This window comes from Ascaphus truei, chromosome 5 (genome assembly GCF_040206685.1).
Source record: "Ascaphus truei isolate aAscTru1 chromosome 5, aAscTru1.hap1, whole genome shotgun sequence".
Classification (NCBI taxonomy): domain Eukaryota; kingdom Metazoa; phylum Chordata; class Amphibia; order Anura; family Ascaphidae; genus Ascaphus; species Ascaphus truei.
Genome location: NC_134487.1, coordinates 62057004 through 62079141, shown reverse-complemented (window position 1 = coordinate 62079141; position 22138 = coordinate 62057004). Strand labels below are relative to the sequence as shown.

Here is a 22138-nt window from a genome sequence, read left to right as displayed (position 1 = left end):
ACACATTACAGAACACTGCATTGCAGGCTTCAGAACTGAACACAGTTTTACAGACTACATTGTAAATTATGCACTGTGACAAAAGTTTATCGTCTTGCAAAATAAGTGCAATACTGGTGTACACAACAATAAATACCATATAAAACGGGTATTATACCGGCGCAATCACAGTTTCGTTACTTTGTAAATATTCATAAAAACCGGTGCATCCATGCTTCCTGGGTCTGTCTGCTTCTACCACATCAAGTTTCCATACCGAAATAAAGACAAGTGGGCACGGTGGATTTCTGATCAGTTTTTTTTTTTTTTGCCATAGAATACAAGGTTTCAAGCCATTGCCTTGAGAAAGGCTGCAGCGGTAGCTGATATGTATATTTCATGGCAAAAATAAAAATCAGATGTATGAGAAATCCGTAGTACACAATAACACATTAATCGATGCCATTGTTTTGAGGTTATATTTTCGGCATTTACTCTGACATGGGGGGCTGCCCTCTCCCACCCCAAACCCACATGGAACGTACAAATAAAGACAGGACATCGGAACTGGAGGTATAAAAGGCTGCGGCTATTTATTTATAACAAAAACCTAAAGGGGGAAAAAATGCCACCTCCCGCAAGACTGCTCCTTTGACAGGAGGGGGGTGGGACGGTCAGCCGGCCCTTGACCCGCTGACCTCGTGTCCCCATCGCGAACGGGCTCTTGAAGTTATGTCTAAATGAGCCTGCCAACCCGTACTCCCCCTGGGCTCAAACAACCCAGCTCCTAGTCTGGCAAAACAATCACCTACCCCCCAGGAGCCACCACCGACTGGCCTATTTAACCCCTTAAACAAGGCTTATACCGCCAACCTGCCAGGACCCTCTCCAAGCCCTCCTGCAAACTATTGTTAAAAACGTCTCTCGATATCAGACATGTGGACCCCCCGTCAGCCCTGAGTAAACCCACCTGAACTAGAATCAAAATCCGGGTGTCTAATTTCCCAGCCCCCGCACTGTGCTACGGACTTGCCTTTTCACCTTCTTCCGTGCGCTGTTCACCGCCTGCGGAACCCTTGTGCCCCGCCATGCTGCCGGTAAACAATGTCTGACCATATGACCTTCACTGCCGGCCGACGGGTAAACATATGTGTCAAGTGTTCCTTAACGGAATCTATCAAGTCAACCGACCGCACCACCACCACGTTGTTCCCTCTTACGTGAATGAACAGGATCTGCGGCGGCCTCCTATCCCAGTGGGGGGGGGGGGAGTGAGTTAAGAAAGTCACACAAGTGAGACCTGTACCACAACTAAAGTGGGCCTGACGTTGGACTGGTACCTGTCTGACTCCCACCCCCGATCCTCCGGATCACCTCCCCCGCCAGCCCCGCGCATGCTGCCTCTGTATCGGCACCAATCCTAAAAGAGGAGTCCCGAACTGTGCTGCCTCTAAACCCAAATGCTCCAGGCATACCCGGAACACCCGCAGGAACTGGTACCTAGATAATGGAACAACGTCTGCGTGCACGAGCAACGGAAATATGCCCTTATCACTAATACTGGGCAAATCTTGCTCCCTGCTAAGCCTAGCAGGTTCGATTGGCGAATGTGAAGCTGCAGCGAGCCTGAACCGAGCACTGCATCCCCCACCTGCAAACCTCCACCCCCTTTCTTAGTGGTGCAGACTAGTTCCCCTACCCGCAATGCCCCGAAGAATGCCAGGGTGAATGCCGCATTAAAAAGGATTGTCTCAAAGACTGAAAACCAGACTAGTTCCATCACTTGGACTAGCCGTTCCAATAATGCCGGAGTCACTGGCCTCCAGTTGTCGCTAGATGGTGCCCCCTTCATCATTCCTGCTACGGCCCTCTTGACTATAAACACCTTTGCAACGTCCGCCCTCCCGCCTAGATCCAGAGAGATTGAAATCCTGCTCAGCTTCTTGTCTACAGACCTTCCAGCTAGCCCCCTGCGTCCCAACGCTAAAATGTACCGCATGACGGTATCCACCCCTGCCGCGTCTCCCCCAACTTTCCTTTCAAAGTCCGAAGAGTCACGCCAAGCTACCTCATAAGCCTCACACGTACCCAGAGCTATGGACACTCGCACTAAATTAATCACTGCGAGGTCCCCTCTGGCCCCCACCTCCGAAACTCTGTCTGGGCATTGAGAGCTGCGCGAGCCTCCTGTGAACCTATCCATTTCCTAAACGCACTTATTCTGTCATGCAATCGACCACTTTTCACCACCGCAGGTTTCTTACCCATCCTTGGCATCGCAGGGGAATGTGATCCGGGCGGCGAACCACGCTGGTGTCCTCATCTGTCGCCCGGAATGTTGCCACCATAGCGGGGGCCCTTTGTGCCGCCGGCTATTCACCACACTGGTGGTGGCTGCAATCACAGCAGGCGGCCGTCTTGTTTGTCCACCGCCCGCGACTGCTGAGGGTGGCTGTTTTGATCTCCCACCACCTGCAACAGCTGCAGGTGGCCGAAATGCACTGCCGCCCATGGTTGCGGGTGGCCATCCTGGTCTCCTTGCACCTCCTGCACCTGCCAATGTGGCGGGCGGCAATCTTGTGTACCGTGACGCCCTGCGGCTCAGTGGCTGGAGGCTGATGCCCTGCACAGGACCCTGTCTTCCACCTGGTGTGGCTAGCTGCCGCACCCTTTGCGGCTGGGCCCCATCAACCTCTCCGTGGTGGGGGGTGGCCATAGCGCTTGTCAAGCGCGCGAAGCTGCAGGAATGCAACGGCCTTGTCTGCTACCTTGGCATCGCCTGTTCGTAATTAATAATGCGTTCAGCTGCCAATCCAACCAGCCTTCTTCATGGTTCACCGCTTTGGCTTGAAGCACACTAAATTGCTTGGCTACCGCTAGCGTCATAGCTGGTGTGGCCAGATGCCACTAACCCCCACCCGCATCCCCTGCCCGACCCGAGAACAAAGCACCGGGGGAGGAGGGGGAAGAGCCGAGGGACGCGCAAACAACACACGCTGCCCAAGCAGCCGCCCTCTGCCCATGCTGTAACCCTCACTAAAGCCGCCCCCCTGCGCCCATCTCCCAAGGGGACTGTGGGCAGGAGGGGGAAGCAACAACGCGTGGGAGCCTCGTGCATGCCTGCCAAATGCCACCAGCCAGAACGTTTCCCCGCTCCCATCTCCCTGTTGCGCGGGCAGCCACAGGGAACAGGGGCGGAGCGCCACGGTATCAGTTTGTTTCATGCCACCCAGCTCCCCCCCAGCCATGGGCGGCAGCCACGTGGGTACAGGGGGAGGGAGGGAGGAAGCGTCCGGGTATGGGTTTGCAAGGCCAAAACAAATAAATAACGACTAACTTGCCGTCCTCTGCCCCTGCTGCCAAGCCAACCACCCGCACCCGTCTCTCTGCTAACCCCTCCCCCCGCTCCTATCTCCCTGCCCGCGCGGGCAACAAGGAAAACATGGGAAGGAAGGGAAAGTGCTGAGCGAGTACCTGCCCACCATTTCTGCTCCCCCTCGAGCCTACCTCCCACCCCAGGCGGCAGTCACGTGGACCAGGGGCAGGGGAAGCGCCAAGGTATTGTTCGTCTCCTGCCAGCTCGCTCCCCCCAGCGCCTACCTCCCACCCCAGGCGGCAGCCAGGGGGACCGGGGGTAGGAGGGGTAAGCGCCGGACCAAAACCAGTAAAGTCAGTAATTCAAAACAAACCTTCTTCTGCAGCACCTCTGGATAAATGTCTGGCGGCAGCGGACAGGCCGGGTTCACCGCCAGCAGCGCCTTAAAAAGGACACAGGAAGGCCCTCCGCTGGGTAGGGGAGGGAGGTGTGGGGGAGGGCCAGAGAGCAGAAGGCCAGTCCCCCGGTCAGGAGACCACCCCACCCCCGCCGATGGCTAGGGGGCTGCTATCCTGAAGCCGGCAGCAATGGCTAAATAATTCTTCATATGTTGTAAGAGGGTTCAAGAGTTTCTATGATCAGAGCACAATCTTATACCAGTTCTTAAAGAGAAAATACAGAATATACAGATCCGATAGTAAAAAACGAAAAACAATATATATATTTTTAAAATCAGTATTTCTCTGAAAGGGAAAAGAACACGATAGTTTTGCTAATTAAAATGTAAAATGTAACCAGGATGAAAAAGGGCACGTACAGCTGTAAAAAGTAGATTTTTAACAAAAACAAAAAAAAAATTAAACAGATTTGAAGAAGGAGTGGCAAATGACAGTTGTGCCCTACTGCAGAAACATTGATAATCAAACAATATCAGCTTTTAGGAAACTTGACTTGCAAAACGTTATGCCCTGTTAACTATGACAATTAATAAAACTTGATATGTATTTGATTCGTGTCAACACTATCAGATCACAATAAAGCACGGTTCAGGTAATAAAAGCTCAAGTACGCAAAAATCTAAGAGGAATTTTGCATTATGCTACTGTATAAGGTACACATTGTTACTGCTTTCCAGGATCAGTGCATCCAATAAAATGATGGAAACAGTACATGGGCAATAATAATTAGAACCGCTATTGACTAACAACAGAATAGTGAGTGCATTGCAATAGCGATATCAGTAATATTTAAATATATATTATTTTCATGATATTATAACATTATATATATATATATATATATATATATATATATATATATATATATATATATATATATATATATATATATATATATATATATATATATATATATATATATATATATATATATATATATATATATATATATATATATATATATATATATATATATATATATATATATATATATATATATATATATATATATATATATATTGGCAGTGTTCGACAATCCTATACATTTACTCGCCCGGGGCGGATGGATTTAACCCCCAGGCGAGTAAACATTGGCCCAAGCAGCACACGTGTTTTTTTTTTAAATTTCCCCCGTTCGCGCTGAAATTTCCCTGCTCGCGCTTAAAAAAAAAAAAAAAAAAAAAAACTCCCTACCTGACTGCTGTTTGGCGCGCGCTCCCAGGATTTGTGGGCGCGCGGCCAGGCTCTATATGAGCCCGCCCCCAACGAGCAGCCATTCTTTCTGCCCGGACATCAAGAGTAAGTACACGCCATGCTGCGGCCCCTCTGCTCCTTCCCTGCGATCCCCCTGGTCTCTACATGGCTCCCTACTCCCCACCGCGGCAGCTCTCCTGTCCCCTCCTCCTGTCCCCGTCCCCTGCTCCTGTCCCCTTCCCCTCCTCCATTCCCCTGCTTCTGTCCCCTTCCCCTCCTCCTGTCCCCTGTTCCTGTCCCCTTCCCCTCCTCCTGTCCCCTGCTCTTGTCCCCTTCCCTTCCTCCTGTCCCCTGCTCCTGTCCCCTTCCCCTCCGCCTGTCCCCTGCTCCTGTCCCCTTCCCCTCCTCCTGTCCCCTGCTCCTGTCCCCTTCCCCCTCGATCCACCGATCGTTGCCCCAGGCGGGAGGTCCCCACTGCTTGCAGACTCGGCCCTAACCACGTGACTCCCACCTACCCTGCCGCCTCCCCGCCAGCTAGCTTCATGCCGCCGCGGGCTGGGGGGAAGAAGCAGTCTGCAAAGCTGCTTGGCCGCGCACTGTGAAGACATGCCGGCGAGGGGAGCAGGGTAGTAGCGGCCACTGCGGGGCTGACTGTCCCCTGGGGGATACCTCGCCACGTGCCTCCCACCCACCCTGCCTCCCCAAAGCTTCCAATATGCCCGCGTGAGGTATGGGGGGGGGGGTTTCGGCCTGCCCCCCCCCCCCCCACGAGCGGGGGGTGGGTGGGGGAGGAGCGTGGTGGTGGTGCTGGTCGTGGCCTTTCCTTCCCCCCCCCCCGTGTGTGTGTGTGTGAGCAAGTGTATGGGAGCAAGTGTATGGGAGCAAGTGTATGTGAGCAAGTATATGTGAGCAAGTGTATGTGTGTATGTGTATGGGAGCATGTGTATGTGTATGGGAGCATGTGTATGTGTGTATGTGTATGGGAGCATGTGTATGTGTGTATGTGTATGGGAGCATGTGTATGTGTGTATGTGTATGGGAGCAAGTGTATGTGTGTATGTGTATGGGAGCAAGTGTATGTGTATGGGAGCATGTGTATGGGAGCAAGTGTATGTGTGTATGGGAGCATGTGTATGTGTGTGACACCAGAGGTACCCCCCCAATCAGTCACCACCCCCCAATCAGTCACCACCCCCCCAATCAGTCACCACCCCCCCAATCAGTCACCACCCCCCCAGTCAGTCACCACCCCCCCAGTCACCACCCCCCCAGTCAGTCACCACCCCCCCAGTCAGTCACCCCCCCCGTCAGTCACCCCCCCCCCCAGTCAGTCACCCCCCCCCCAGTCAGTCACCCCCCCCCAGTCAGTCACCCCTCCCAGTCAGTCACCCCCCCCAGTCAGTCACCCCCCCCCCCAGTCAGTCACCCCCCCCCAGTCAGTCAGTAACCCTCTCTGTGTATCACCCACCCTCTGTGTGTCACCCACCGTTTCTCCCCTCTGTCTCTCCCCCCACACTCTCTCTTTCCCCCACACTCTCTTTTTCCCCCACACCCTCTCTCTCCCCCACACCCTCTCTCTCCCCCCCACACCCTCTCTCTCTCCCCCACACCCTCTCTCTCTCCCCCACACCCTCTCTCTCTCCCCCACACCCTCTCTCTCCCCCCACTCTCTCTCTCCCCCCACTCTCTCTCTCTCCCCCCACTCTCTCTCTCTCCCCCCACTCTCTCTCTCTCTCCCCCCACTCTCTCTCTCCCCCCACTCTCTCTCTCTCTCCCCCCACTCTCTCTCTCTCTCCCCCCACTCTCTCTCTCTCTCCCCCCACTCTCTCTCTCTCTCTCTCCCCCACTCTCTCTCCCCCCACTCTCTCTCTCTCTCCCCACTCTCTCTCTCCCCCCCACTCTCTCTCTCTCTCTCTCTCTCTCTCTCTCCCCCCACTCTCTCTCTCTCCCCCCCCCCCCACTCTCTCTTTCTCCCCCCCCCACTCTCTCTCTCTCCCCCCCCCACTCTCTCTCTCTCTCCCCCCCCACTCTCTCTCTCTCTCCCCCCCCACTCTCTCTCTCTGCCACCACTCTCTCTCTCTCTCTCTCTCTCTGCCCCCACTCTCTCTCTCTCTCTGCCCCCACTCTCTCTCTCTCTCTCTCTCTCTCTTCTCTCTCCCCCCACTCTCTCTTTCTCCCCCCCCCACTCTCTCTCTCTCCCCCCCACTCTCTCTCTCTCCCCCCACACTCTCTCTCTCTCTCCCCCCACACTCTCTCTCTCCCCCCCCCCACACACTCTCTCTCTCTGCCCCCCACTCTCTCTCTCCCTCTATTCTCTAACCCCCCCACACTGTGGATCGCTTATTTACCCTATATATCTTACTTGCCCTATACTACACCGAAATAACCTATATTGCTGTCTTCCAGATCTGACTCAAGCTTCACACGGAAGATATCGGAATCCCCCCTAACCCAGAAGACAGGTAGGGAACACATCCCCTCCAATGTGTAACATTGCGGGAATGAGGTACCTGGACATTGAGGGACTGCGGATCAGGTAAGATCCCAGGCGGGATTACTGCTTTAGATATTGTGAAGCGGGGACGTCCAGACACTGGTTAAGAGGTTCAGGAAACTAGTCATTCACATCTGGCTTTTATTTCTAGATCTGAAATTTACTCACACACACACACGTAACAAGGCCTAATTGTAGTATAATGTAATACAATAAATACATTTATGTCAAAAATGAATGTTGTTCTGACTAGGAATTTATTAAATGTATTTTATTTATATATTTTATTTTAAAGCGGGGTTGGGGGCGGGACTAGGGTTGGGGGCGGGACTAGGGGCGGGGTTGGGGGCGGGACTAGGTGGCGAGTAGATTTTTTGGTTGGGCGAGTAGATTTTTGGGTGATTTGTCGAACACTGTATATTGGTGTGTATTTATTTAGTTGCTTATTAAACAAAAAGTTTGACTTAATATATAAATACAGTATACAGTACACACACACACACACACACACACACACACACACACACACACACACACACACACACACACACACACACACACACACACACACACATGTTTTCTAGGGTTTAATTTGTAGAAAAGGAGGACAAACACGTGTATACACACAAGAGGCACTCAGCCATCAACCTTCAGCCGTTTATTTTTCCATTAGTGACACTAAACATTTCAAACACCGTCACATTAAGAAACAAAAGAAATCATAAAAATAACATCTACTCCTGTCAGGAGTCTAACTCACATGCATATCCCTGTCTGCAATGTTGGCTGAGTAAATCAGTTACCAACTTTAAATAACACACAGATATAACATTGAATCCTTAACTGTCAGATGGGGACAGCGTCCCAATAGATTCTCAGATGCTACAACACGTGAGGGGGCCGTCTACCCCGAACTGGATCCTGGGGAGCAGCGTCCTCCCAGCCTCCAGGCTCTAAGAGAGACTGTAGCAGCCAACCTAACTGCAATATATACATCTTCCTCAATTAGGAGAGCAGGTGAGTGAAAATCAGAACCACTGTAAACTCTGGCCTGGAGTTTCAATCCCACGCTGTCAGCAAATGTGAAACTGTAGAATGGATAATTTTTTCCCTTTTTTCCGCTTTCTGCCTTAAATCGGACAGACGGCTGCCTAATATTCTGGAACTATGTCTCATATCCGCCCCCCCCCCCCAGATTACACCATCTGGGGTGAGTGACCATAGATATACAGTATACCAAAGTGTCCCTTCTAAAACACTTGAGCTAATTCCCACACATTAAGCGTTCACTGGAAACAAATGTGAACCTTTTCCTAAGAGTTCAATTTGACAATGTGCAGCAATTACTGACACTATGTTTCATCATATCATACTATTCTTGAGCATAACATATTTTGTTGCCTTTCAATAAGGAACCATTTTCAAAACCACTTTTCTTAGTAACAACAACTTCCTATAACCAAGGATATGATAAACATTGTCTGTATATATATTCACGAAACAGGGCAGTTTCTATCACCTCCCTGGGGTTTTCCTACTCTAGAATATGAACATTATTATATAAAAAGGGCCATTAACTTTTTCCATTACGTAGTAATCTTGTTAAGGGCCGTCAACCCTGTATACCAACTTGTAGTCTTACCTACATTTTCAGAACATACAACCTTACCATATTCATGCACTGCTCATCCGAGAGGCATAATACCACATAACTATACTAGCTTATTTGCAAGGTTAAGTGTCCGTGACATAGTCCGCACGTGTAATGTAATCGGTTAGTTCCCACACATTTTTTTTTCTTGACATCCAGTCCATTACGTTCTCAGACTTCATTTTAATGCTTGCTATATCTTGCACGCAGTCAATATTAATAACTTTATCGGGATAATCCATCAGTTTTTTATTTGCCAGAACTGCCACCCACTTGGCTAAAACATCTTCTGTGGTGGCCAGAGTGTCTTCACTCGTTTAATAATCATCTGAACACAGCAAATGAAATAGAGGATCTGGATTTTTGAATACAAGTTGAAGGAGTTTGTTATCAGTATTCTCAGGAGGGTGCCTACCTGCTTCTGGAATAACAGAAACACTATCAAAATAAATTGTATCTCCTTCCTCTGTCATCAGTGAGGGCATTGAGTTCACCTTCCTTGGTCTTCTTTTGTCTATTTCTGACCTGCAGCTGTCATGCTCCTCTCGGACCTTGTCCAGCTTCAGCTGCAGCCAGGCCCTCTCATTGGCCGTGAGGTCCAGCGATTTGTGGGTATCGGTCATCTCGGTCTCTTAGCGCAGTGTCAGGCCAGCCACTTGGCTCATTAACATATTCCAACGGGAGTACCACTGGAACTCCGGTGACGCTTTTCCCCTCGTATGATCGTGGACGCCTTTCCATCCTATTCTTCTTAGAGACTCCAGCTTTATAGCAAATTGTAATACTGCAAAGGCATTGCAGATATGCTTATAGGAACGTACAGATTGCTTGGCTAGGAGGTAGGATTGATATCCAGACTGAATCACTCTGGTAGCTTTTGCCACGTCCCAGTAGCGTCTTTGTTGCTGATACTTCCCAACCTTTAACTGTAGTAGAATCACGCATTCCTTCAAGTATTGATACTTCTTTCTTTGCTGCCGAATTCGCCAGTATGACTGAATAATCTGAGCTGCTTTATTCTGGCGAAACAGCAGGCGAGCTTTCATCCCTCTCTAGGCGACAGTCACAAAGGGTTTACACAAATAGCTTTCTCTCGCCATCCTTCGTAAGGATAAATGCTCTGTAGTGTTTCTGAAGTATAAGAATGCTTTTCTCTCTTTGGAGCCGGTCCAGTTCCTCATTGAGAGACCTCTGTTTCTTGATTGCATCCTGCAATTCTCCACTCAGGGCCTCCATCTCTTCCTTGTGCTTGCTCTGATTCTGCATCAGCGCATCCTTCACGTCTTGGAGCTCTGCAGATTTTATCCCCAGGGTCGTCGCTGCTTGCGATTTTCACACCTCTTTCTCCTGAGTGTACTGACTTTTGGGGACTGTGCAGCCTCTCTGCTTCTCCATCTCTTGCTCTAGTTTCTGGACTTTCTCGTGCTCCCTCTCATACAAAGTCACCTGGCCTCTAAGCTCCACCTCCAGAGATGCTCTTGTGACGCTCAAAATGGCCTTCAGCTCCTCATGCTGCTCTGCGGGGGACACTGGGTAGTCAGACGCTCCTGCAGAACTTCTACTTTGTGAGCAGCCTGGATACTTTCTTTCTGCAGGACCCACTGCTTCTCCTTGGCCTCCTGTAGATGCACATGCAGCTGGTTCTGCACTATATGCTCTGCTTGTGTACACTGCTCCAGGGAGAGGCATTATTTTTCCAGAATTCTCTCTGCATTCTGCAGTGCTGCCTGTATATCCAAATTTTCCTGGAACAATTGTGCCTTCACTTTTTCTGCTTGGTGAAGCTTCTCCTTTCCTTCACTAACCTGGTCAGACAAATCTGAATGTTCCTCTTTCAGACTTGCATTCTCTCTCGTTACAGTCTCTTAATCACTTAGGGCATTCTCATGTGTTTCCTTCAACATACAAAGCTCTGTGTTTAGGCCATGGCCCGCCTGGCGTGAGTGTTCCACCTCTGTGCTGAGAGCGTGAATCTCTTGTAGAGCCTTCCTACATATCTGTTTTAGGTTAGCAATCAGTTTGACAGCCTTGTTCTGCTTTTCATCCATGGTAGCAATTGCGGCGTTTGGCCCTTTACAGACTAGTCGTTACCTTCTCCAACTCACTCCGTAAGAGACACTCTGTTTTCTTCAAAGCCTCGTACTCTTGTAAAGCTGGAAGAATAGATGCCTCTGTACTTCAGCATTAGTTTCTCGTTCCATATCCAATCGCTCCCACAGGACTTCATGATCATGGCGGGCAGTTTGGAGTGCAGAAATTAAGGCCTCTTTATCCTGGATCAAGGATTCAGCTTCCCTTTGCTCCTCCTTTTCTTTTGTGGCTGTTCCTATGCTGACTCCGCCCATCATTCCGGTCTGCAGCACATCTCTGCACCTTTCTGATGCACATTGTCCTGACATCGCAGGCTCACTAAGTGTAACGGTCACTTCCACTTTGGGTTGAGAAACACGTTTCTTTTCTTTCTCTTTGCTTTAGCAGATCCTGAGAGATCAGTAGTACTAGGCACACACTCACTGTTACCAGCTTCCACATCTTGTTTGCGCTCACAGGACTATGTTTGCTTTTGCAGCTGTTTGTATTTGAAATTTGGGGACACACGTCTTCAATGTGACCTAGTTCATGACAGGCCCAGCACACTAATTTCTTCTTTGGCTACAGCTCTCTTCCTGGGGCCACATACGAGGAGTCGACATCGTCATCATCGTATGGCCTGTAGGGATACTGTTTTGCACGGTTATGTACATTACAAAACAAACATTTCACATCAGCCATTTTTAAAACCCGGCAGGGCAAACTTGATATTCAGCACATTGCTTATGGTGTTAGCTTTACACAGCACAGCAATCCTTTCATACCCAACGGGACAGACTTTACACTCAGCACTTGCTAGATGTAATTTTCACTTTCTTCAGCAAAAAAAATAGTTATCTACTTGGGTTAAGGGCCTTAACATATCTTCATCTACTGTACCTCTGGATGCTATTGCACTCACACTCCACACATTCTCTGTGTATGCTGTAAGCCCAACTGGTCATGCAGAGTGGCACAGACTTCACTTGCAGAGTCTGCACTTTTACTTTGGCCGGGCGGCCATTTTAAATCCCCACATTTTTTCTCAAACCCACAGACCTTTCAGTGTCTGCCCGTATTCTCCACCATATGTGGCAAACGGCTCCCTTTGTGTAGCGCTGCTGTTTGCCCAGGCTCTCTGTGACACAGTCTTCTAGGGTTTAATTTGTAGAAACGGAGGACAAACACGTGTATATACACAAGAGGCACTCAGCCCTCAACCTTACATACATACATATATATATAATATTAAATTTAAAACCAGAGACGAACATGAAACACAGACAGAGCTCAATGCATATACATATATATATATATATACATATATACATACTGTACATACATACTGTATATATATGTCTTCTACGGTTTAATTTGTAGAAAAGGAAGACAAACACGTGTATATACACAAGAGGCACTCAGATCTCAACCTTCAGCAGTTTATTTTTCCATTAGTAACACTAAACATTTCAAACACTATCACATTAAGAAACAAAAGACATCATAAAAATAACATCTACTCCTGTCAGGAGTCTAACTCACATGCATATCCCTGCCTGCAATGTTGGCTGGGTAAGCCAGTAACCAACATTAAATAACACACAGATATAACATTGAATCCTTAACTGTCAGATGGGGACAGCGTCCCAATAGATTCTCAGATTCTGCAACACAGGAGGGGGTCGTCTACCCCGACCTGGATCCTGGGGAGCAGCATCCTCCCAGCCTCCATGCTCTAAGAGCAACTGAGCACCAACCTAACTGCAATATATACCTCTTCCTCAATTAGGAGAGCAGGTGAATGAAAACCAGAACCACTGTAAACTCTGGCCTGGAGTTTCAATCACACAGTGTCACCACTGTCATTAAGGTTATGGTGGGTAAAAAAAGTGACAAAAACCCTTAATGACAGTGGTGATTACCTAGTCTAGTCTCAAACCTGCTTTGCCATTAAGACCAACCTCACACTGATGATACACATCAAGGTTGAAACATGTATGTGAGTGGGTCTAATGGCTTTGCATCTCATCCCAGCCTCTGTCTAAAAGCTGTGTTTAAAACAGCATGCATTGGCTTGAGGATTGGCTTGTTTAATACGAGCTTGAGACAAAAGGTGGCATTGAGTGCTCATTTGCATGTAATTTCCCAGAATCCTTTGCTGCAGTGGAAGCGCTGTATGCTGGGTGACAATGGGGAAAGACAGGGTTGCAGACCTGTCTAAGACATGCAAATGAACATACAGTAATATTTACAGTTGCTTTATGCTTTAGTGTGGAGGGTTTTTGTCACTTTTTTTTACCCACCATAACCTTAATATATATATATATATATAAAAATAAATAAAACCCAGATTGGCATTTTGGTATTTTAAACCATCATGCCAAGGAGTATGTACTGCTATCTAAATTGGTTCACAATTATTATTATTTTTTATTAAATAAGTTAGATTTCATTACTTATTGTATATATACTGTATCCACTTTACTGCTTGGTAAGTAAGTATAGCAGAGCCATCTTCTGGGCAGTGGAAATCACTACACAACAATGATGCTTATGCAGAATCAAAAAATATATAGAGACATAACTGCTCATTGTGTTTTGAAAGCTTTATTTGGTTAAGGATCGCTATAATTATATTGTGAAATTCTGCAGAAACCCAACCCTCTAATAGCGCATTTGAGATCAGATGCATAACGAGGAACCCCAACCATCTCTAATAGCGCATCTGAGATCAGATGCATAACGAGGAACCCCAACCCTCTCTAATAGCGTATCTGAGATCAGATGCATTGTAAGGAATTTCAACTTTCTCTAATTACCTGAAAATTGCAGGGAACCCTTTATGGATGCCCACGGTTTCTGTGAATCCCTGTTGAAAATCACCTTTGTAGACATTAATTCCAATTTGGCTATATAACAAGTCGGTATTTCTATGAAGTATGCTTATAAAGAGCTAGGGATCCAAAAAAAGATTTTTTAATATATGTATTGAGTCATGTCAGTGGTATATTGTACCCTTATCGCAAGTAACTGCTGGATACAGAAGTGGTTGTGCGTGTGCTAACCGGGCATTTAACTTACAATCATTTTCTTGGATTGCATTTGCCCTTGGAATGGCATTTAGCTTGGCCTTCAAAATAATGAGGATATCCAATAACACAAAATGACCGTTATAAAAATGATTTGGTAACAGCTGCCAGGATTTGGAGAATATTTGCCAGAGTAGTTTCAGTTTTACTTCACTACAAAAGATTGGAAGCATTGGAAGGAACATCTTTAAGTATCTCTGAATCCGTTAGAATTGACGGGACACCTTTTCTACCAGATGCTTATGAAAAGTATTTCCTAGAGAAACACAGGGTATCAATTGGACATAGTAGCACAAATATTTTAGTATAAGCATAAAGTAAGAAAGTACTTGATAAACAGTCCTAAAAGCATTGAACTGTGTTTTACATGGAAGAATAATGTTCGAGACCCAAGCTTAGTATGTATATTGTCACTTTATCTCACTGCTGTTCCAATACCAAAACTCAGGTTCAGCCTTCTTTGGGGAAGATTTTGTTGTTTCTGTTTCCGTTCTGTGCACACATGGATATAATGCAACGTCATATAAAGTAAAATATTGTAATTGTTAAAAAGAACTGTAAAATAACTAATATCATATAATGATTAGATGTATTAAGCCATGCACAAATAGGATACATATTCTTAACAAATAAAAATCTAAATGCGCAAGACAATGTTTAGGCAGAACTGTTAACAATGGGGGAAAAATAATAAGTGCAATATAAGCGCTAGTGTATACAGAATAATACAGTGTTATAAACAGTACATATATTGGAACAAAACCTGTGATACAGTTAGTGAGGGTAGTCCTTGAGCTGCCTGGGAGGTAAATCCGGTATCTTCCAACCGGATGAGAGGATTCGTGTGGAGTAGCCTCCTATGGCGCTTAGGATATGGACTGGAATGGAATCTTCTGTGATGTTTTTTCAAACAGGGAATACCTCAGAGAGGGTGACAAGAAGCAAACAAAAAACACCGCAATAGTGTATTACCTTGGGGCATAAATGACCATATGGGGCAAGATATACAGAGCATTTATTGGTTAAAACAATTGTAACCTCAATTGACATAAAACATGTATATAATTAATAAACAGTTGACTTTTCTCCTGCTAGAATAAGGAAATCGTTCTCCTGCTAGTTTAAGAATTGTGCTTCCAAGCGCTTGTGCTTTAAGAAGCTACTTTGCTCCGCCGTTGAGTAAAATTGAAATCCTACTCACCATCCATGAGTAGGACATGTACAGTGGTTCGGGGTCTTTTTGCAGGGGTAACCGCTTGCCATGGGGTGCAGGACGTCCTTTCAATGCGGGGGGAAAGTGTTACGGTCCTCGGTGAAACTACTCTGTCGGCAGCAAACCACGAGGACCGTAACACTTTCCCCCCGCATTGAAAGGACGTCCTGCACCCCATGGCAAGCGGTTACCCCTGCAAAAAGACCCCGAACCACTGTACATGTCCTACTCATGGATGGTGAGTAGGATTTCAATTTTACTCAACGGCGGAGCAAAGTAGCTTCTTAAAGCACAAGCGCTTGGAAGCACAATTCTTAAACTAGCAGGAGAACGATTTCCTTATTCTAGCAGGAGAAAAGTCAACTGTTTATTAATTATATACATGTTTTATGTCAATTGAGGTTACAATTGTTTTAAAGAGGGGCGGTCACAGAGGTGGCCAAAAGATGCCTATTTGCACTCGCTAGACCAGTTAGTTAGGCTAGGAAACATTCAATCCTTGGAGATAACTCCATAGCCATACACAATTATAAAATCATATTTATTAAACATATATACAACAGACTTAATGTCTAAAATACCACTATGTGGTTGCTAGAAACACGGAGGGAGCACCGGGGTAGTGCAGTGTAGCTACGAGAGTGATTCAAATTGTAAAAGACTGTTGTTTAGTGTACTGTCATATAAGTTCTGCTGGTGTTCCCATCATAATCCCATATTAATATCATTAAGGTGTATAACCTTTGTAGTGGGTTAGGATCACAGCGTGGGAGGGTACCTAGGTAGTATTGGCTTATAGCCGTGTATGGTGGGGCTATGTATGTAAGGGTAACGTCCCTATATGTCACGTGATGTCTAGACCGAATTGTTTAGGGACCCCTATACACTGTCCCTCTACCTCCCTAGAGTAAGGTGCCTGGTGCGCCTGATGTATGCGCCCCACTCGGCAAAATCAATAGTAATCTGAGCGTCACTACATATAATATGGTTCCGTTTTTAGTTAGGAAGCCAGTACTGTTATTGGTGCTGTCTAGATGCATACACCAGTATGTCTGTAGCGCGCTCCCTTTAGCTGTTCATACGACCTGTCAGCCTGAAAAATCTCTCAGTTGCCCCCTTAGTGTTCCTCCGCGACTCCAGATGACGTCACCGGAAGTGCGTCATCACGTACCAACGCACGTTTCACGCTCGTAGGCGCTTCGTCAGGCCCATTACCCTGACGAAGCGCCTACGAGCGTGAAACGTGCGTTGGTACGTGATGACGCACTTCCGGTGACGTCATCTGGAGTCGCGGAGGAACACTAAGGGGGCAACTGAGAGATTTTTCAGGCTGACAGGTCGTATGAACAGCTAAAGGGAGCGCGCTACAGACATACTGGTGTATGCATCTAGACAGCACCAATAACAGTACTGGCTTCCTAACTAAAAACGGAACCATATTATATGTAGTGACGCTCAGATTACTATTGATTTTGCCGAGTGGGGCGCATACATCAGGCGCACCAGGCACCTTACTCTAGGGAGGTAGAGGGACAGTGTATAGGGGTCCCTAAACAATTCGGTCTAGACATCACGTGACATATAGGGACGTTACCCTTACATACATAGCCCCACCATACACGGCTATAAGCCAATACTACCTAGGTACCCTCCCACGCTGTGATCCTAACCCACTACAAAGGTTATACACCTTAATGATATTAATATGGGATTATGATGGGAACACCAGCAGAACTTATATGACAGTACACTAAACAACAGTCTTTTACAATTTGAATCACTCTCGTAGCTACACTGCACTACCCCGGTGCTCCCTCCGTGTTTCTAGCAACCACATAGTGGTATTTTAGACATTAAGTCTGTTGTATATATGTTTAATAAATATGATTTTATAATTGTGTATGGCTATGGAGTTATCTCCAAGGATTGAATGTTTCCTAGCCTAACTAACTGGTCTAGCGAGTGCAAATAGGCATCTTTTGGCCACCTCTGTGACCGCCCCTCTTTACCTACTTATATATCCCGTATGCACCCTATTATTCTCTCCCAGTAATATATTTTATTCCAATCCACGGAGAGCGGCAGCCAACCCTTGCTTTGTTACAATTGTTTTAACCAATAAATGCTCTGTATATCTTGCCCCATATGGTAATTTATGCCCCAAGGTAATACACTATTGCGGTGTTTTTTGTTTGCTTCTTGTCACCCTCTCTGAGGAATTCCCTGTTTGAAAAAACATCACAGAAGATTCCATTCCAGTCCATATCCTAAGCGCCATAGGAGGCTACTCCACAAGAACTGTTAACAATGCTGCCCTCTCTGGTGACATGAAATATGTGTGTGTGTGTGTATACAGCAGGTAATAAAGAACCATAGGCACTCTGTCTGAATAGAAAAAATGGGCGCAAATCCTGTACAAATAAATAGGCAATACGATACCGCACGTGGATGAATATCAGAGGCAGCACTCCAAATGAATATCAAAAATCCTGTATTATTCAACAAAACATCATATCCAACGTTTCGGTCCTCAAACGGGACCTTTGTCAAGGTGATGACACGTTGGATATGATGTTTTGTTGAATAATACAGGATTTTTGATATTCATTTGGAGTGCGGTATCGTATTGCCTATATATATATATACATATACATATATATATTTATATATATATATATACATATATATATATATATATATATACATATATATATACATATATATATATATATATATATACATATATATACATATATATATATATATATATATATATATATATATATATATATATATATATATATATACACACATATACACACACACACACACATATATATATATATATATATATATATATATATATATATATATATATATATATATATATATATACACATATATATACACACAAACCCCTGAAGAAGGTCCCACTGTGCCGACCGAAACTGCAATTAATATATTCTCAAAAATAATATGAACTGCTTTTAACACATGAGGATAATGAGGATATTAGAGATGATTATACTGTACATCACTTAGGGTCTCTGAGACAGGGTAGTTTCCCTGCCTAATTACTTTGCATGTTTAGCTGTTTAGTCCAGCGCTGAGCTGGTAAAATCTCAGCCTGAAGTAATTAGACAGCTCTCAAGTTTAAACCATTAGCAGGGTTTAAAGTCCTGGAACTTACTGCTGTCTGTGTCTTACCCTAGAACCCTGCAGGACCATGCTGCTACTGGAATCACAGACCCGCCTTTTCTTGCTTAAAGACTTAGCCTTGTGGACCAAGAGCTCAGCCATGTTATGGACTGTTTGAATGGACTATTCTGAACCTTGCTGAAAGTAAGCTGCTTTATGTTATTTTGCACATACATTTTTAAGACTAAATTAACCCCCACGTGTTGTTGCCTACTCACTGCAACAGTCTCATTCTATAAATCCTGTTCTCTGCTGATCCCTTCATGGCCAACATTGTAATTGTTCTACTGGTGCTCCACATAATTCAATTGTCTCTATTTTTCTAGTGTTGTCTTTTGTGGGAACAGTATGAACATATCTGTGAAAAACATTTTGTTGTATACCATCTTATCAGTTTATGGGGTATTTTCTATAAGCTGCGGGATCCCCAAATTGTGCGGTCTGACACAGAAGCCCCATTGGATTTCAATGGGTCTTCCGTGTCAGGCTGCACAAATCGTCAATCTTGAAACGTATAAAATATACCTTACACCCCTATGTCTTTTTCTGCTTCAGATCTGCCACTTTCTCCTTAATTGTCATATTATAAATGGTGGATGTATTTGTGCTATTCCAGGCATCGTCACTCCTGCAACATTTGTCCTGTCTATGGGCCCATGACATATCAGTTCTCTTATCATACAAACAGTAGCTGCTCCAAGTAACTGACTTGCACAAGAAGAACTGTACAGAAAGCAGGTCACTTGTAGAAAATATGACCTTGCTTTTCCTTGGTGTGAGGGAGCAGGAGATTCATATGCTATGTTCAGTAAAGTGATTTCTGGAGAGTAATATTAGTAGTAACTACACGACTGATTACTGTTGATTACAAACTCGGCTAAATGCCGATTGGCCATCAAAAACGGTTACAGTATGTCCCTAGACCATTTATTTTTTTCATACTGTAGCCAGTAAAAGAATAAATGACGCATGTTCCAGTGACAGGTGACACTGTGTGCTCATTTGCATGTAATTTCCCAGAATCCCTGGCTGCAGTTAAAGCACTGTGTAAGAGATAATGGTGAAAAGCAGGGTTTCAGACCTGTCTAAGTGTAACAGGATGGATTTCCTGCCACTAGTGAGACAGGGAAACCCTGTTCATATGTCCTGATGCAGCACTGAGGTTAGTTCGAAAGCCGGGGGCCTCAATCTCATCAGCTGCCTCATTAGGCTTTTAAAAAGAATGATGTACATACTAAAAGATTGCTCTCTGATCCAGGAATCTTGTTACTCCTGAACCATGCAAGAGGAATCACTCTGCAGCTTGGACCTACTCTTTCTCCCCCTCCCTCAACCTGTGACCTCTGCTGCTCAGGGCAGCAGCTCTGGCAGCTAGCCAGACCAGATCAGCACCTGGACAGATCATCTGCCTCAGTGTGCCTACAGTATGAGGTGCTTCACTCAGCTGATCCAGATCAGCCCTTACTGACACATCCCCTTGTTGCCTATTTAAGGCCAGCCCCTTTCTCCTGTCCTTTGCTGGATAAACTAGATTGTTTGGCTACTGTTACTATTGTATCCTGCTACAAGTTACCTGCATCGATCCATGCTTGCCTTACCAGACTACTCTGTCTGCCTCAACCATTGCCCGCCTGCTGGCTCTTCCTGCTTGCTTCCACCCGTGCTTGCCTGATCACTCTACTCTGCTTGCTGCCTGCCTCGACCCATGCCTGCCTAATGACTCTACCTACCTACTGCATGCCTCGACCTGTGCCCACTTGACTGATTCTAGCTGCCTGCTGCTTGCCATGACACGTGTCTGTCTGACCTTGCATCATCCTATGGCTCCTGCCCAGTTTTTACCAGATCTGTCCAGCCCCAGCCACTGGAATCTACAGTACCTCTATGGATAGACACATATTAAAGGAAACTAACTGCCCCTTGGGCATTGACCTTTCGAATTACCACAGTGTATTTGTTTCAGGGGCCATGGACAAGCGCAATATGGATTAAGTTTTATTTTTATTAATCATTAATGGTTATAAATTATATCCCAGTGCAGATGTAGCCTCAGGAGACAAAACATAAATGACAAAAGAGAAACTAATATAGTGTAGTAATTGTAGGGACTGGATCTACCTACTTACAGTATACTATAACTCCTCACATTGTCTTGATCAGTGATTTTATATATACTGTAAATCAACAGTGAATACTTGAGTCACCTATTTGCAGATGACATTGTTATTTTTGCTACAAGTCCAGGTGACCTTCAGCAACAAATCAGAGAACTCACAAGTAAGGAGGTGGGCCTCCATATGAATCCCAGCAGGACCAAAGCGAGATTCAACAAATCTGTCAATCTACAAAGATCAAAACAAATGGAATAGAATTTAAAGACGGACAACCTTGGTCAGCAAGTATGAATAGATGGGAATATTTTGAATTAAATCAATAGAAGAATGAAGATGGGATATAACACATTTGGAAGAAACAAAGCAATCTTTACTAGACAGCCTTCCACTGTGCCCAAAAAGTACAAAGCGTTTGATCAGTGGTTCCTGCCTGTGCTCACGTATGGGTGTGAAACTTGGACTATAAATGCAAAGACCATTCAGAAGCTATAGACAACTCCAAGAAGTATGGTGAGATACATGCTGGGTATTATCCGAAGACACAGGATAATAAGAATGGGTTTGAAACCAAATATAAGTCTGAGACATCATCACAAGGGTGAAGAAATTAAAATATCAGTGGGCCAGACATATTGCAAGCTGAAATTATTATCATTGGACAGGGATTGTAGTTGACTGGATTCCAAGAGATATCAAAGTAGCAAGACAACAACCAAAAGTAAAATAGGAGGATGAAATCATTATTTTTTTAATGGGCAAATGATCTACTAACACATTATGGATAATAGGGATTTTGACTATTACTGTACTGTATGTGTTGGGGGGTGGGAGGGGGTGGGACTGTTCAGTGTATTGTATTGATGTTTGTATTGGAATATTTATTGGGGGCAGATGAGGTGGGTGAAGGGGGGCGAAGGGGGTAGTTGCCCCAGGGTGGGTGGTTAGGCCTCTCGGGTGGGTTGTGGGAGTGATTAACCCTTTCATTACCATGCGGTTACTACCACCCACCCTAGGGCAACCACCCCCTTCCCTCACCCTCTCTACCCCCAGTAACCAGGTATTTTGACTTAACCCCTTCATTGTCTTAGCAGTTAGCCGCGAAGGTAATGAAGCTGCTTTTATTTTATTTTGATAACATTATTGTAGCTGGGGGTCTCCGAAGCTGAATCACATTCATTTCAGGTCCGGGGACCCTGTGCTTCCCGAATTACAGGCCCCGTTATGGGGCGCCGGTATCCCTCTGCTTTTTTCAGGGAGAATTTAAACATGGCCGCCGGGATACCGGCACCCCATAACGGTAACGGGGTCTGTAGCTTAGGAAGCAGGGGGTCAGCAGCAGAATATGTTATTAAAATAAAATAA

The 22138-nt window shown here is 45.7% G+C and overlaps 1 protein-coding gene and 1 long non-coding RNA gene across 16 annotated transcripts in view; one reads left to right on the top strand and one right to left on the bottom strand.

Annotated features, from left to right (window-relative positions):
- Positions 1-22138, bottom strand: part of CADPS2 (calcium dependent secretion activator 2) — a 516545-nt gene that overhangs the window by 268914 nt on the left and 225493 nt on the right. The gene's annotated exons all lie outside the window — the stretch shown is intronic.
- LOC142494384 (uncharacterized) overlaps positions 4900-22138 on the top strand; it is a 32992-nt gene continuing 15753 nt past the window's right edge. Inside the window, exons 1-3 of the long non-coding RNA XR_012801406.1 lie at positions 4900-5052; positions 7354-7409; positions 18677-18806. This is a non-coding gene — a long non-coding RNA (uncharacterized LOC142494384). The remainder of the gene's footprint in view (positions 5053-7353; positions 7410-18676; positions 18807-22138) is intronic.